Source organism: Lagopus leucura, unplaced genomic scaffold (genome assembly GCF_019238085.1).
Source record: "Lagopus leucura isolate 7727_CA_CO unplaced genomic scaffold, USGS_WTPT01 Super-Scaffold_100157, whole genome shotgun sequence".
Lineage (NCBI taxonomy): Eukaryota > Metazoa > Chordata > Aves > Galliformes > Phasianidae > Lagopus > Lagopus leucura.
In genome coordinates, this window is record NW_024962334.1 from 8,548,562 (window position 1) to 8,563,547 (window position 14,986).

Sequence of the window (14,986 nt, forward strand, 5' to 3'; positions counted from 1 at the left end):
CATTGTGCCATATATCTGCATACTTAAAGCACAGCAGTTTGGATATGGGGATGTACTTTTTGTGGGATATTTGGGTTTTATTCACTGGTTCACCACTATACTTTTTCCTGCCAGGCTGATTTCTAAGCTCTGCTTTGTCTTTCTTAGGTAAAGTATCACAATACTTCAATAACATCATGCTATTGATTACAGATACTGTGCAGCTTGACCCTGTACAGACACCTTTGCCTCATCTGCAGGAAGGAACTGGCACTGCATTATCAGCTTTGCCCTGTCTCTCCCACTTTCCATTGCAGTTTGTGTCCCAGTCAAGGTGAGGCTCCTGGGAAAAGAAGACAACCTGTGGCTGGGACCACAAATGAAAGGACAGGAGAAGTGGGAGTGCCAGGGGCATTTCTGCTTGAGAATTTCTTGTCTTTTCAGTATTTCCCCTTCTTGCATAAGCATCCATCTAAAGTAGTATGTTTTTCTCAACAAACATGCATGTTTGATTTGCCCAGCCCCAAGCTGCATGGTGCTTGGGGAGGGAGCAGTCTGCACTGCCCAGGGTGCTTTGCAAGAAGGGTAATGCAAAATGCAACCCCTCCTGCAGAACTGCAGGGAAGAAGCTGCTGAGGACATGTGTGTTCACCCAACTGAGAGTTTGGGAAGGCCACAGGGTGCTCACACTTCTGCTCTGAGGAGAACTGCAAAGAAATGCTTTTAATGACAGTCTTTGAGGTCCCTCCCAGCTCAAAACATTCTAGGATTCTATAATAACTGCACTGTGGCTGCACCTGGGTTGGACTCTCAGTGCCTTAGTGGCCAGAGCAAGGAGCAGCACAGAGCAGAGGAGCAGCAGATGCTCAGAGGCTTCTTAAAAGAGCACGTCTTTTGTAGTGACTCCGAGGGAATAATGTCACCTAGCCAACCACCAGCCACACTTTTCATAGCACCTGAGTTTTTCCTTAGAAGTTTCCTATTCAAGCACTTAGCCTGACCAGGGCTGACCTTGCCTAGCTTATGAGATGTAACAAGATCACTGCCTGAGGTGTGAAATGACACTGGAATGGAGGTCACGATCTTACGGAGAGCATCTTCTTCCTCTGCTGCTGCGTTGCCCCCTGCTTCCCCTGCCCAGCATCTGACTAATCAGGCAGAAACAAACGTGCCACGCTTGTAGCACACTGCTGGCAGAATGTAAAAACCTGTCCTTTCGGCCATTCAGCCATCTCAGTGGTACAGACTTTTTTTTAAGCATATGAATCCAGAGATCAAGCAGCTCCTTTTTTAATCATTTTTATTTCCCGTCGCTACTTCAACAGAAACGCAAAGTGTTTTCTGTATCTCCATCTCTGCAAGATGCCAAAGTAGATTAACAGAGAGACGAACAGACAGTGGCTTTTAAGCAATGTGGACAGAACACGGTATCAATCACTCTGAATGAATAATACATTTAAGAACAGCAGCAATAGGACCAGCAGAAAATTCATCTGCATCTACCCTGAAACTACCCGGACTCATTTTAAGGTGGAATGTTCTGCAGAAAGTATAAAAGGTGCTTTTATTTTGGTATCTCGAATACAATAAGAATGAATTTGTGTACGTGTCAATCTGTCGCACACCAGACAGGACTGGTTCAGTGAATAGGCATTGCTCTGTAAAGCTTTAGATCGAGCTATGGAGAATATATAGTTCTTCTATTTACAGGGCATTAGAGTAGCACAGTATACAAACAACATTCATAAATGACTTCTCATATGAACTGCTATAAAAAAGCCCTTCCTGTAGGGAGCCATGCATTGAAAAATGTTTTTATTGTGATGCAGTAAAGAATGAGCTTCAAAAGCAAACTTAGGATAAACTTAGAGACAAATCAAGCCTAAATAAATCAAAATATTGAAATTCAAGTACAGGTTTCAGCACCAGGCCTAACTGACAAAAGACAGAGGTTGAAAAGTCCCCCTGCTGAGTTAAACTGGGCTCGGATTCACAGGGACACTGCTTTATTTATTTTTATCATTACAACTATGTTGCCTTTCTAAAGGGGAACGGAAAAAGGAAAAGATCCAAAGGTTGCTAACATTTATGCAGGGGGAGAAGACTCTACTGTGGTGGTAAATCCCCTCTCTGACATGGGGAAAATTGTAGGAAACCCCAGAAGAAGGACATCACTGTTTTTCCTCATCTGCCATGCCACAGTAACCTGTGTTGTAGAACATAAGGCTGTTGAGTTGGGCAAAGATTTGTTTGCCCATGTCTGTCTGATGGCGATTAACTTAGGAAGGTTGTCACAGAGTAAACAAGGGGGAAACAGCCAACATTCATCAACTGAGGGCTTCCTGTTACAGATCCTGCTTTCAGAGCTCCTGCAGCAGAGTAAAAATGATGCAATATATGGATTGCAGCCGTCATTTTATGTTAGGATGGCAGGGAGATAAGTGTGGGCACACTCCTGAGGCTTTCACTGAAACAGATTTTGAAGGTTTTGAGGAGTTTGGTGTAAAAAGAGAAGCCTTCACCAGATTAATAGTGGCCCTCCTAAGTACATGGTACAACCATCTTGAACACGTATCCTACGCTCATCACTGAAGTGGCAAGACAAAATGGAAGCTGTAACTCACACTACCCTGAGTACCATGGAGCATGGCAGAGCTTTAGGAGTGCTGTGACCAGCTCTTGCTGCCCCTGGATGCAGTGGACAGCACAAAAAGGGCCAGGGCTCCACACAAACCGGTGTGACTGACCAGTTCTTCATAGGGCACTGCATGCTCTTCATCAGGGAATCATCAGAGGATCACAGAATGGTTTGGGTTGAAAGGGACCTTTAATCCCACCCAGTCCCAACCCCCTGACATTTATCACTCACCGGATGAGGCTGCCCAAGTCCCCATCCAACCTGGCCTTGAGCACCTCCAGGTATGGGGCACCACAGCTTCTCTGGGCAGCCTGATACATCATCTTTGGGACTAGAAATACTGGACAAAGAGTAATTCTCCTGGGAGTGAATTATCAGTGCCAAAAAGTAATGCTTCTTTTCCCATTCTCTATTGATTTGTTTCTTCTCTGTCCATCAGACTTAGAGCCGGGAATCTGAGCAAGCATATTTGTGAAAATACAACCCCCTAGAAAAGAGAAAGGAGAAACAGCCTCTGCCAAGCGACACAGGTTCATTCCTTCACATTTTTATCTAACTGACTAAAATCACGCAGTTTACTTTGGATCAATTTTGCTCACCTTTGCAAATGGTGAAGCAACCACAAAGAGTGGATTTATCAAAGAATCTTGATATATCTGACAAAGAAAAATATGCTTAATGAAGAATCAGCAGGACTTCTACTCTCCAGCTTCTGCATCCTTCTAAAAGGAGAGCAGCAGAAAGAAGGAGCAACCAAAAGGGTATAAGCTACACAGTTCATGCATTTTCAGGAGAAATTAATTTCTCAGATGCTCCTGAGGTCAGAAGTGTCTCTGCACTCTGGCACAAGCTACAGGGAGACAAGGGTATTTTTTTTTAGATCTGAATCAGAGGGAGCACTTTCCTCGAGAGATCAAATGAGCACTAATCAGGAAGAATGTTTGGTTATTAAATGCATCATTGAGCCCTTTAAATATCACTCTTTGGGTCATAAATTCCTATTAAACACAGATGATCCATCATTGTCTCATGCCGGTGGAAGATAAAAATAGTGAGAGATTTGCCAGCCATACTCCTCTGTCCACAGTCACTCCTTCCACACACGTTAATACAGGTATTACTGATGAAATCTCCCTGATTTCTGCTGAGGGACATCTTTGCACTGATCACACACTCCTGTTTCCCTTGCTGCACTACACATGGGTCTCAGCTTAATCAAGTGCTATCCCACGTGGAATGTCCCCAGTAACAAGCTACACACTACTGCCTTTGCAAGCTGCTCTTTAACATTTTTTCTGTGTCTAGGAACACTGGGTTTCTTTGGAAAGGGAATTCTCAAATGCATCAGATGCAGCCAGGCTTCCTTCCCTTCATTTCACCTGACTTGCTGATGCACATGCCCACTGTAGGGCTTGCCATCTCTGGCCCCATTGATAAGAGAAAGGCATGTGCACAGGGAAACCTTCAGCTTTGTTGTTTAGAATAGAAATGTGCTTGTGCTTGTGAAGAGCTCATTGCAGAGCAGCAGGGAAAGTTAGCTGGCTTCCTGGAGTGTGTGGGAGGCCGTGAGTAGGCGGCAACTAAAAATTGTAACTCAGTTTGGAGGGGTTTTAAATCATTATTACTATTATTTTGGACTCTACAGCAAGATAACAAATATCAACAAATGCCTAGTTGCATGTAACTTACCTACAGAAATGTGTCATTGTATATGCTTCTCATAAACGGATACTTCATCAAGAATAAGACATTATTGATCTTTCTGTTCAGAGTAAAATGGCTTTTCTGTTCAGCCTCCAACAGGGCTTTGGCAAGATTATTTTAAAAATAACTACAGTTTGGAACCCAGATTGCATTCCCTGCCAGATTATAATGATCACTTCAACCAGGGTTGGGTGAATTTCAAAATGCTTGGAGGCTCAGATCAAGACAGTGCCCTGCAGCCTGTGATATTTTTAGCGATGGGCAAACCCAAAAATTTGGGTGGTTATCCAGAGTTCATCTGGACTGCCCAAAAGCCTACAGTCTGCAAAAATGGGCTGGAAAGTTTTCAAGGGAGATGGGTTTTGCACTATTTCCGATACTGCCTATTTCTACTCAGGTCAGGAATCCTAGGAGAGAAATCTTCTCCATGCTGTCTTGCTGCACTTCTGTTTCCAGTCACAGCAGAAAAGTGCAGAGTCTGGCAAACAAACTTGGAAAAGTAACTGAGGAAAAAAATAGCAGCTCGTGATGGTTGATGTTGTTGGGTGGTGGCTCAGGTATGTTCCTACCCTGGAATTCAACCCTACTTCTACCGGAAGCAGAGGGAACTTTGCATGGCTGAACGCAACAAAAGATCTGTTATCTTCATAATAGCTCTGTTAATATAACCTGAGTAATCTCCTACTACTGAGACAGTAACATTTCATATAGGAGAGAATTCCCTGAGAATTACAGCTGTCTGCAATCCAGTTTTTGGTAGTTTTATTCTCTTTCTGGAATTAGAGAATCAGAGAATCATGGAATCATTTGAGTTGAGAGGGGCCATTAAGTGGCATTTAGTCCAACCCCCTGCAATGAACAGGGACACCTACACACTGATCAGGCGCTCAGGGCCTGTCCAGTCCAACCTTGGATGTCTCCAGGGATGGAGCATCCACCACCTCTCCAGGCAATCTGTTCCAGTGCCTCTCCACCCTTATTGAAAATAAACTTCCTTATGTCCAATCTAAATCTCCCCTCTTTTAGTTTGAAACCAATTCCTTTGTCCTATCACACCGAACCCTGCTAAAGAGTCTTTCTTTCTCTTTCTTATAGCCCCCTTTAAATACTGAAAGACTGCTTTCTTTCCATTCCAGGTTCTGGCCATGATGTAAAACTGTTTTGCAAGAAATAAATGAGTATTTAATGTCTTTCAGGCAAAGAACTGTGAGCTACACAAACCAATTAATGCCAAATCCATCCCTATCTTAAGCTTAAACACTTTCAGTGAAGTTGCACCAGTGGGCAATCAGATTTAATCTAGATTTAATCTTTTGATTTCATGTGAGAGTCCTGGTTATAGGAGATCTTAACAACTAATCAGCTCAGCCAGCTTTTGGAGTAAGGCTGTAGATAAAGGAAGGTGTTAAAGATGGGCTCCTGAATACTAAATGGAACACCCTGGAAGAATTTCTAAATAAGTAAAACTATCTTAGGCCTCCTCAGAGAAAGCCTGAATTGCTTCTGCTGTGGGAAAAGGCCAGTGTGCCATATTCCAGGAGATTCTGCCCAGTGAATCTGTGGCTGCCCCATCCCTGCAGGTGCTCAAGGCCAGGTTGGATGGGGCCCTGGGCAGCTTGATCTGGTGGGTGGGAGCTCTGCCCATGGCAGGGCGTTGGAACTGGATGGTCTCCAATATCCCTTCCAACCCAAGCTATTCTGTGATTCTAGGAATAAAATGACAAAAGCTCAGCAGTTGAAGGCATAAGTTGCTTCTGGTCTTTGAGCCCTTACATTTAAGAAAACAAAAGTACATTCTTGTTTTCTTCCAGACAACATGTGCTTTTTAAATCTTTGCATGATTACAGAAGCATCATGCTTTTCTTCCTGAGCAGCACATCCCTTCATGGTGACTATCCCAGCTGCCGTCAGCACAAGCTTGTCCTGGCTCTGTATCTCAGCATCAAGAGAGGCAGGAAACTTCCTCGAGGTAGCAATTTCCGAAAGGGTTCAGGATCCAGTTCTCAATTAGCCCTCTAATTGGCAGTGGCAGGGGCTGAATTCCGGTTGCAGCTGTAACAAGCAACTTGGTTCAAGTAATGCTTTTGCCTGCTATTTGTTCCTGCAGGAGTTCACCAATAAAGACCTTGGACCTCAGCACAGCAGGAATCTTTACAGCAGCACATATTTCTGCTTTTTGCTCTGAAGTCACAGACTTAGATTTGGGCCATGCTGCTTTCTCATCAGTGCTTTTTTTTTTTTTTTTCAGTTTATAAACACATTTGGAATAAAACCTGAACCACACCTGAACAACCCCCCTCAAACAAAATTCACATCAAAACCTTCGAGATGTTGATAAGCTCTTGGTTTTATTGTTTTTCTACTTCCTGTTTTAAGCTCGTTTATTCTTCCAAATTCGGGCCAGAACCAGAAGCTAAAATATTCAAAAGCTCTAAATAATATTTTTATAGTGCACCAGTTTTGACCCCTCGAGGTGTTAAGCACTTTCAGTAGGATCTGGGAACCTTCAGATCTTCAGTTGGCTTTAGCGGAGATGACAGAGTCTCCAACTCAAGTGACCTTATGCAAAATCTAACATTGATCTAGTTTTAGATGCTTTCTGGAAAGTGGAGACCTCTTCCTGCTGTGCTGCCTCTGCCTTCTTTCAGGTTTTGGACTTTCATGGCTCACATCCTTCAAGTGTCAGAATGTGAGACTGAGCATCTATGACCCAAGTTGGAACCAGAAAGATCTGGGGAGCAGCTCTGAGAGCTCGCCTCTTCCCCAGGGCTGAATGAAACACACTTACGTGATGTTTGCTCAGGCTGACTTATTTGAAATGCAGTTTCTGCCTGGAGCCAAAGTTTTCACAGCTGGTTTTCTGCCTAACTAGAAATTCAAATATGAGCTTCCAAATTTGGAAGCCAAAATGTAGCCACTTGAGCTGGAAAATTTGGGTTCCAAATGAAAGACTTCCCCTTAAGCTGAAGATCAGTGACAACTGAAAGGCACTCACCATCTATTTCTTTAAACAAGCAATGCCACCACCGGGATGGAGACAATCATTTGCCTGGGGCAGGGCTACCAACTTCAGCTGGGAAGGCTGAGCAGTTGAACCTCAGAGATTTGCCCTGAGCTTGGCACCAACTCATGCTGCAGCTCAGATAAGAGTGTGCTGAACTTTAAGCAGATGCTGAAGCACTTTGCTTAATTCAGGTCTCACGAAAACCAAGCCTGCTAAGGCTTAGATCACTCGAGTGCTTTCCTGTTGAAATTTTTCACACTTAATTTATTATGACAAGGGAGATAAAGTATAGGCTATTAAGTCTAATTAATGGCACGTGAAGTAACACTGATATGCAAGTGCAGAGAGAAGTGAAACAGTCGGATCGTGTACTGCTGCCTCTTTCTTTCTTCCCCTTTTCAGAATGCAACTTTTCTGAAGGACCAGATCCAACCTTGCTTTAAGGTTAGAGGTTTGGGGTTACTTCTTGCATGCAGACCTGAACAAGAAGCAGCAGAGCATCCCACATTGATGATCTGCAGCTCTGAGAAGCGTTGCTCAGCCCTGCTGTCTGCAGCAGGCAATGAGGCAAAGAAGGAACGTAACCTTCTTGTGATCTGAAGCATCAACAACAATGTCCATGCTCCTTCTTTTCCTCCACCCTAGAAATTACTCTTGCAGCATATCCTACAGGAAAGATAGGCTACCAAGCCAATGGTCACCTTTAGCCTCCTCCATTCAGTTCTGCATGGATTTCCTCCAAGCCTGCTGGATGGCCTCTTTGGAGATGAGACTGCTATCTGGGGCTTCCCTTCAAGCACTGAAGGTCCATGCAACACAGTGACCAGCTGCATCAGGCACCGATAAAAACAAAGAATGCAACACACATCCACAGGATGCTTAAGCACGTGTATTAAATAATTAACAAACACAACAGCCCCGTGAGGCAGGATCCCCAATTTCACTATAGGAGAAAGCAGAAGAAGAAAGGTTAAGCAATTTGCTCAAGGTCTCAGGGGAAGTAATTGTCAGTATGAGGATTAAGACTTGGGAATTTATAGCTGCTGGTCCTGTGTGGAGGCCACTAGATCACAGTCCCCGGCACTCCAGAGAGCCAGGCTGCTTATTCTTCCAGTAAAATGCTAAACCCAGTGCTCTGACCTTTTCCAGCCTTATCAGATGAAGTGCTTTCTTAACGCCAGGTTGCAAAGGGCAGTGGAGACTGAAACTGGTTTGTTCAGTGCTTGTATAAGAGGCTTTTCCTCGTCCCATTTGAGGGGCGCTTGCTCTCTGCCTTTCTGCAGCACACTAGAGAGAGAGTACAGTGACAGAATGGAGCCATGGGAAGTATTTCTCCTGTTTTAATTTGCAGAAACTGAGAAATCATTTCAGTGGTTATAGTGGGGGTGGTTTGTAGCACTCACAGGACGCCAAATGCTGTCTGAGAATTTGGAGTTACTTACGGAACACTTAAATAAGCTGCAATTCACTGAAATACATGTATGGAAATCTTCCAAAATGCTGACATGCAAAATATAGTATTTCCATCCCACTACTACTATTCTGTGAGGAGCATCATCTTCAAAGGAGCAGGCCCACCTTCCTCTCCTCTTGGGCCTGCTGCTGCTCAATTACTTCATCCCGCTTCTACATTAGCCATTGGAAAGCAACACTATCAAGATGTATCAGCTATATGGCAACAGGCATGGTTTCCAACTCCATAGGCCAGTGAATGTGTGACTGCCAAGGCTCTGGAGGAGTGCTCTGTAGAGACTAGCATGCTCCAGGCCTTCTTGTCCAAGCCAAACAGAGCTGTTCTAGGAGACAGTAATCCTCGCTCCTTCATTAGTGACCTCCTGAAAGGTAGCTTCCCTGCATTCTTGTGAGCTTGGTGGTGCTGCAAGACGATTCCACTCATCCTTTATCGGCGTTTACGGCCAATTCAGTGGGACCCAAATGTGCCACGTACCATAATGGCAATTGCCTTCACTGTGATGCTAGGCACTAGCTCTTCTTTCACCTGTCTCAGCCCACTCTCTTTGGACCTCAGGCTGCAGCTGAGATAAGGGTATCTTGTGCTCTCCAAAGACACTTCCAGAGCTGCTGAGCAAGTTTGGGATCTCACACTGGAGTCATCTCTATTTACCTGCAGATTACCTGCAATTGCAGGTTTACCTGCAATTCTTTTACCTGCAGATTTTGAAGCTGTGATGGCCTTTCTGTCTGCAGATCCAGGAGGAACAACCAACCTCCAAGCAGTTACTGCCCTTTCAGTAATCAACCTCATGCTGATCATTAGCAGGAAATCTAATGCAAAATGAGAGCTACATGAATCTATAAATCAGCGGGCCTAAAGGATCTCCTTCTGAAAGCACATGGTGCCATTTCCCTCTCCAGGGCTTTGTCAGGACTACTCCTGAGAGCTGCAGGATTTAACGTTTTATAAGAAAGGAAAGAGAACTTGAGAGATTTTAAACTGGAAACAACCATATGGTTTACAAACCCCAATTCTGTGAAATACGAGGTAGCTTCTCTGGGACAGCTTAATGAGAGGATACAAATGAGAAGTATGTGCCTGTTCATGTTTAGGACCTGTTTTTTTTAACACATGTCTACACAGAAATACACAGCATTTCTTACCTTGCATACTTCAGTTTTGATACATGATTGGTTTCCTCCAATTTCACACCTCATCTGAATGTACAAGTCACTTGACAATCTTATGCCTCAAAGTCAGGCAGTTAATTCAGACTACACTGGAGCTAAACACTTCCCTCTTTTCAGTTGTCTGCTCTAGATACAAGCCCATGTGATTTGCCAATTTACATAATATCTTCTGACAAGCTGACCCTGAAGTCATCCTGGGTGATTTGCTTCCTTTTGCAAAACAAAATGGGAGACAGTAGCATCCAAGGGAATGAGTATATCTATTGCCCTCAGCATGAACAACTCCAGCTCTTGGAGCTCTGGTTTCTCTGGTGGTAGCAGGAACAGAAATTATGCAGCTGCCATGGCAATGGAAGCAGAAAATCTCTAAGGGGATCTGGAATTGTGTGAAGTGGGTCAGATCTCCATCTTCCTATTACACAAACTAGAAGATGTACTGAGATTCTCCTCTTCTCCAGGCAACAGCCTTAGTGTTACCCATGAGTTACAACCAGAAGGGTCACATGAACCAGGAGTTTAACTATGTGCTTTCTGTCCCTGAAATAATATACAGTGGTGCTCTGCCAGAAAACATACAGTGGTGCTCTGGAAAGTAAGTCAGATTAATCTTTTCTATTATAAAACAAACAAACAAACAACTTTCCAATGGATTATCTTTTTACTCAGCTAGGAGTCTTTGAAGATTTGGTCCCAACATATGTAGTCTGCAAGTCCATTAGCTCCAAAAATGACAACACATTAGAAAGAACCCAGAAGCTGATACATGAATACCTTTCATTATTAAGCCTGGCCAATTTTCTGTCAACAAAAATTATGCTTCTGAAGTGATGTGGAACAAGAATCAAACATGAAAGCGTACAAGTATCCACTTTTGAGCCCTTGAACAGTTACAAGAAGCCACTTCTTCCTGATATTTCTGCTACACAGAATGAATTTTCATTATCTGAAGTATCTATTATCTAATGAATAAGAAACTTGCATTATGCAATAAAGTACAGCATGAACAAAAATCCTGGAAAACATGCATTATTTCATGGTGAATTACTGTGGCAGAAATGGTGTTTTTAGTGAATTCTGTGGCATGGTTGATGTGTCACCAACTATATTACTGACATTGCAGTCAAACTTCATCTTGACTTCTAAACAACACAATTAATTTCACAAAAAATTATCTGCTGGTTGGGGAATATACATTTTTTTCATCGGGACACCATGCTCTTGATCCTTGGTTGCAGTTGAGGATTGCAGTTCATGAATAATGAATGGTTCATGTGCAAAACCTATGGCAACTTGATGTTTTACCAATCAAAAATGGCACAAACATTCCAAAACAAGAGGCAATATCTAGATACATCAGGCCATCCCTGCTGTGGGAGGAATGAATTGTACATTAATTAATCTATAAGCAAGAAATCCACAAGCACTGGAGTATAGAGTACCTCCAAAAGCTGAGACCTGCCCTGATGGCTCTTCCCTTCATAGCACTTTGGAGAAACTTTGGAGAAGATACATAAAATACCTTCAGCTCCCAAGAAAAGGGAGGCTATGCTTCGAATCTTGAAAGCTTCCTCTCTTGCTCAAGCATTTAAAGATGGCATCCAAGTCTTTGTTGTGTTCTGCTCCCTTGCAAGTGTGTAATGGTTTTCCTACCAGCAGCAAAACCGAAAAGAGTCTGTGGATACAACTGAATGTACTACAACATATGTCATGATCAATCCCTGCTATTTCGTTCTTTTTGCACACAAGGAAGTACAAAAACCACTCCAGTTGGACCTTTCTTAGAAAGGGCAGCTCTAATGGTAGGAGTAGCCTAATGACTTATTAGGCTAAACACAGAGTTGCTAAGTAACATGAAAAGCCTGTGTCAGCTGAAAGAAACGTAAGAGATTTAGCTGTTCAGAAAACAGTGGCAATAGCTGAATTACACCATGAACATTAGAAAGAACAAGCACAAAGGCGAAGATGGGTGTAGCTCCAACAGAAGGAATTGTTGCTGGGTTATTGCTTAGTCAAGTGCTTTTAACATCAGATAGCAGGTGTGCAGATGTGCAGGGAGTGGTGCAATTAGCTCTCCTCTCAGAGGAAGCCTGAGGAACCATAAAGAAGAGCAAAACATTGTTTACAGAAGCCAAACAGCCAAGGCTGAATCTGCAGTGATAACAAATCCATAAAGTTATACTGGAGCAGGAGTTTGGCAGAGTGCCTGTGACCATGGAAATAATTGATATTTTCAGTTAGGTGGCCAGAACTGAAAAGAAGAAAAAAATCAGTCTGAGTTGCCTGAAAACACTTTTTTACCTCTTTTCTTCAGCAAGTAGAAAAATAAACTGTCTTGAGATGGAGAAACATTTTGTTTGGCCCAAAACATCTTGCTCCTCCACATCTTTAATCAGAGCAAAATAAAAGGGAAATAGGCTCTCATCTGGGCTCAGGAGTTACTCACAATGCTAAGGAGGACACAGGTCCTGCTCCCTTTCTTCTCCAAAGCCCAGAGTCTCAGACCTTTCCCTGAGATGTGGACAGAGCATGCTGAGGCACCCCAAAGGCAAGGGAAAGAAGTTTGAAAAGGAAGACTTTTGTTTTGCTCTACAAGGAAAGGTGAAGGGGAACAAGACCAGTTTGTCTATGGACAGGTCATCCAGAGCAGGCACATCATTGTCTGTATGATTTCTAGCTTAGAGCAGGATCAAAAAACATACAAAGGAAAGCCTGGGGAAGAAGCCTGGGCATGGAATAACCTTTGTGTGAGGTGCTGGGAACAAGATAAGGCTCCGTTCAGGTAGGTGGAAAATGTGGGGTTACACCATGAGTTAGAGTGAAACCAATATCAGCTAAAGCACTCAAGGTGGAACGGAAGGAGAAGCCTAGCTTTTTGCTTCTTCCATAGAATCTTAGAATCACAGAATCACCAAGGTTGGAAAAGACCTCCACAATCATCCAATCCAACTGTCCACCTACAACCACTATTTCCCCACTAAACCATAAACCATGTTCCTTAGTACAGTATCTAAACATTTCTTCAACACCTTCAGGGATGGTGACTTTGATTCTTTGTTTTTCCTTTTCTGTTGTCATTTTGTTTTTGTTTGTTTGTTTTCCAAAGATTTATGAACGGGTTGTGGGGAAGAGACAGAAGAACAACAAAGAGGGGAGACTGGAAGACAGCACACCAGCTCAGACTGGGCGAGAATGACTGGGTGCTGAGTGCCAGTTTTTGCTACAAAATTCTTTTGCTTTGAATATACAAGTATTTATAATCTGAGTGAAAGAATTTCAGCAGCAAAGAGAGTCACTATTCAAAATGGACTAAAAGTCAGTAGTGAAGGTCCCTTTTAAAAGTACAAATCGGACAGAAGGGTTGGGAGCTGGCTCAGCTCTCCTATCCCAAGTCTTTGTCCTCACATTTGGATGGTGAGCATCCATGTAAAGAAGCATGTAAGAATGCCACGGGGAATGCAGGAGAGAAGGAGATAAAAAGGGATATTTTTAATGACTAACTATTCCAAATTCCACAGAATCTGGTATACCAGAGACCTCATCCCAACTGATTGTGTTATAGTAACACACAGTATAGTAACACCATCTCATTCTCGGACTCTAGGCTTCACTTCCACCTGCAAACAGAGGCATCTTGTGAAAGTTTAGATGACCACAAAGGCTGCTTCTTCCCTACAATGCTCTGAAGAGCAGAAGCATCCACTGGAGACCTCATGTTCTCATGGGCCAATGCTGCTCTTACCAGTGTGGTAATTAAGACAGTGCATCCTGGTTTTCAAAACAAAAAATCCAGCAACTTGAGAAGTAGCCAACCAAAAAACAAAACAAAAAGAAAATCTGCTTACTTCCTGTCTTGTATTCATATCGGTCTGAAAATAAAACACTATGCAAGCACAAAAAATGATTACGTTACTCACAGCCTCCAGCTATTCTGACTTCACTGGATGGATGCCTTACAAGCATTGATTGCTCTTGGAGATAGCCTGAGACTTGTTTCTCAGAGAGATTATTATATATTCTTGCTATGAGGGGGAAAAAAGCTCTGATATTGCCATGTCATCTTTTTAGTGGTATCGTGTATGCAATACACTATGGAGGTGTGAGAGTGAAGAAAACAAACAAGAAACCAGCTATACGACTAGTGGCACTGAACCAGCTATACTACGCACCCAAGAGGCTATGGTTAACTCATGGTTGACTCCAGCTCCACCACTGCACTTCCTCCTGGTTCTCTGGACCTTTATACTCTGCCCTTCAGAAGAGTAAACCTTTCTATTTGGTTGCAAAAAGAAATATCCCTGCTTCACGCCTTCCATCACCTGCCTCCATTCCACAGTTTCATTTACTGAGAACACTCACGGTGTTAACAAAGCTGACTCCTTTGGAGGAGCTGCTCCTGCAAGCTTTCTGAAGCTGGAGGAGTGGCTCCTTGCCTTCACCACTTATATTAACCAAACTCCTGTAGAGATGACAGCAGCTTTTCTGCAGACTGCTCTGAACTCAGACCTCTATGATGAGACTCACTGTTTATGTGACTGATGTACAAATAGAAGTGTGCAGAAGCAATTGATGATGGGGTGCTCTCCAAAAGTAAGTGCAAAGCTCTTCATCCATGTGGTTGGCAATAAGCTCACTCCACAAGACAATATTTAAATGCTCAAGAATATGTCAAGTACAAATATTGCAATATATGGCACTACAATTTTCCAGTTTCATGAAACATGAAACAATAACAAAGAAGTGTTTTGAATCCTCTGGTGTTGCTTAGGTTGGTATCTTATGAGCAAATTTCCATGCCTAGTAGTTCTGAATATCAAAAGCAGTTCCTCTTCATAAATGGCCTTTTTGGACAGGAACAAAACTTGTTGGTGATGGAGAGCACTTGGCTTGATTCAGTAGGGCAAGGAGCTAGACCTGGGCAACTACATATTATGACTCAGTGAGAACAAATGCTTCATCCACCTCTCTGTGGATTCTACCAAACATCTAGCTGTATTGGCAGGGGTTACAGTGGGCCA

At 43.1% G+C, this 14,986-nt stretch overlaps 1 long non-coding RNA gene across 1 annotated transcript in view; it reads right to left on the reverse strand.

Annotated features, from left to right (window-relative positions):
- LOC122189546 overlaps positions 1-14,986 on the reverse strand; it is a 106,335-nt gene that overhangs the window by 14,797 nt on the left and 76,552 nt on the right. The window lies entirely within an intron of this gene.